This window comes from Theobroma cacao, chromosome 9, assembly GCF_053813885.1.
Source record: "Theobroma cacao isolate CCN51 chromosome 9, ASM5381388v1, whole genome shotgun sequence".
Classification (NCBI taxonomy): domain Eukaryota; kingdom Viridiplantae; phylum Streptophyta; class Magnoliopsida; order Malvales; family Malvaceae; genus Theobroma; species Theobroma cacao.
This window is the reverse complement of record NC_142647.1, coordinates 16,727,310-16,730,072: the sequence shown is the minus strand read 5'-3', so window position 1 is coordinate 16,730,072 and position 2,763 is coordinate 16,727,310. Positions and strand designations below refer to the sequence as shown.

The window sequence follows — 2,763 nt, the reverse complement described above, 5'->3', positions numbered from 1 at the left end:
TACAGTGACACGTGGGCCCCCAACTAACCAATAAGGTGTAGAGCTACAAACCCTTACTTCCTATGATGCAACTCCGAGATTAATTCTCGTCTTAATCAACTATCAACAAACTGTCCTAAGCCTGAAAAATGGATAGGAAGAGGGGTGAGATTAAATAATCCCAGTGAGTAAACAATTACCATCAAAAGCATATAAAGCCGAGTAGATGGAGACAATATAAAAACGTTATATCTCAATAATGTTCATAACACAAAATTCGTTTCAATCTATACCAAATAATTTCTTTTCATCAAAATTTCCCCGACTTATGAATTTTTTTAAACTTGGCCCCTGCCAATATCATTCTCGCGGGTACCTTCGTCAAGGTATCCCACTGAGACCGCCAAGGCTGTTCAATGACCCATACCCATAAACATGTTTTCACATCTGACACACAGCCGTTCCTTGGCGTTGGCTGAGTCTCACTTTCACGTGGTGGCCCGAACGTGAGGTGCACTCAAATCATACCTCAGGAGATACTTCACCCAACATCTCCCCCCGGAGGTAAGTATATAATTGAGTTACCGTGCCCCTCTCATAGGCAGTCCACGAAAACCCCCACCACTGCAGTGACCGTTTAATATACCACCAGACCCATAAAAATTCCAGTAGCATAATATGACGAATAAAATGTAATCCAGTCTACCGAGACCAATCCAAAATTGTTCATATATTTCATGTCAACCCCAAAAATTTAGCCATCATGCTACCATAGTGTCATAAGCCCCAATTTCAATAACATATAAAATCAAAAATTTCAACACAGTCTCCATATACTCAATTTTCCCAAAACAATATTTGATTTCAAAACCAGTATAAATCTCATTTTTATTAAAAAACATTTTAATTGGAAAACATAATATTTTATAATTTAAATTCAGCATTCAATAAAAGCATCAAACAAGTATAATTACTCTAGATATTTAAGACGATAAATTGTCCACTCACAGTTCTAGGAGTCGATGTACTCCTAATCCCAGTCTTCAAGCACAATTTTGGTACTTTTACCAGTGTAATTTGCTCACCACCTATCCACAATGTACAATACATAATTCACCACATCAATACTTGACCATTATAAAATCAATTCAGGCTCGGTATATATGCATGATATGACATGCAACTTATCCAACTACCGCTTAAATGCGGTGCTGACCTAATTCGGCCTATTACCCGATTAAATTACTAACGCGTCCAATTTAATCTCAAATTAATTTTTTTCAGTTTCTATACCTCAATTGCACCCAAATTGACTTAATGTCCCTCGGTGTGGTGCAAATTATCAGTCCTGATAGCAAATTACGAAAATACCCCTAATGGGTAAAAATTCATATTTTTGCTCCAAAAATTTCCATTATTTTTCTAGACTCATAATTCATCATTATTCATCATAATTCCTCAAATAAATATCAAGATCATCAGCCAATATTCCCCTAGAAAATTCAACCAATAATGGTAATGGAGGAAAATAAATTCTTTTCTTGTTGTTTTGTTCCTAAATATGCTAAACTAATTTAAAACACTAACATAACTTAAAATCAAATTAATCTAACAAGTTTCTCTCTCCTAACCCATTTTTCCAGAATTGAATTCATCCTCAAATCACATGATTCAACCATGGAAAATGATGGGAAATGCATGGGAAAGGTAAAGCACAAGTCAAAATCAAGAAATTTTACCTTTGGTCACTTGTTTCCTTGAATTTTCACCAATTTTTCCTTGAATTTCTCCCCCTAGGTTTTTGTTTTTCTTTTCCCCTTTGTTTTCTTGCTATGGCCGGCCATAATGAAGAGAAAATGGTGGTGTGGGCTGATTTTTATAGTTAAATAATATAATAATCTAAACTTGCCACATGTCACTACATTATTGGTCCATTTTTTAAATTCTTATCTTTTAAGCTTTAAATCTCCACCACACATTATTCCTTAAAATATCCATAACTTAGATAAAATTCTCAAACTTATCCAAAGTCTTGGTGAAGTAATTTTTTATATTTACACTTTTGCCCCCGTAAAAATAAAAAATTACATTTTTTCCCCAAAAACTGAAAAATTGCCCATAGACATATTTTTTATCCCTTATACTCATATCATTCCCCAATTTGTCAAATGTGATCTAAATTCTCTCAAAATCTCAAATTTTGTCTGCAGATGAAAAAATTACAATTTTACCCCTATATAGTGAAAATTTCAATTTGACTCCGAATTGATCCTCGAACTCCTAATTACCATTTTGAGTCATCCCTGAACTGTGAAACTCTTAATTTCACCTTAAAATTCCTATTTGAACTAGTTCGAGGCTTAATCGACTTAATGATACCATTAGGGGCAATATCGTCTTTTAACAATTTCTCGAACTTCCTAAATATACAAACATTCTATCGAGCATGTGAATGATATTATAATTATTTTACAAAGCAGGGTTTGACACTTTATGTCTTGTATTCACAGTTTTGAGGGCATATTATCTGCCATTTTGTTCTTTCACAAGCTTTGTCTAAGTCTTTGTTTCCTATAAAATAGTCTTGAACTACCTTTCTTCTGTGGTAAATATCTTTAAGGGCAATATAAACTTTTTATTATATCTCTCTAAGGGTTAAAGATAGATCTCTTCTCTCTGCTGCTAAAAGGCTCTAGTAACTACTGTCTGGATTGGATCTGGAAATGAGGAAAGGAATACTTGTTTAAGGCTCGTAAATGCACCAAAGATATAAAATAGCTTCAA

At 34.0% G+C, this 2,763-nt stretch overlaps 1 long non-coding RNA gene across 1 annotated transcript; it reads right to left on the bottom strand.

The window, feature by feature from the left end:
• On the bottom strand, nucleotides 1-2,038 carry LOC148760788 (uncharacterized). The gene is made up of 3 exons (XR_016028604.1): nucleotides 1,719-2,038; nucleotides 988-1,067; nucleotides 1-121 (listed from the first exon to the last, which is right to left on the bottom strand). It is a non-coding gene; the product is annotated as an uncharacterized LOC148760788 (long non-coding RNA).
• Between the last annotated feature and the right edge of the window lie 725 nt (nucleotides 2,039-2,763).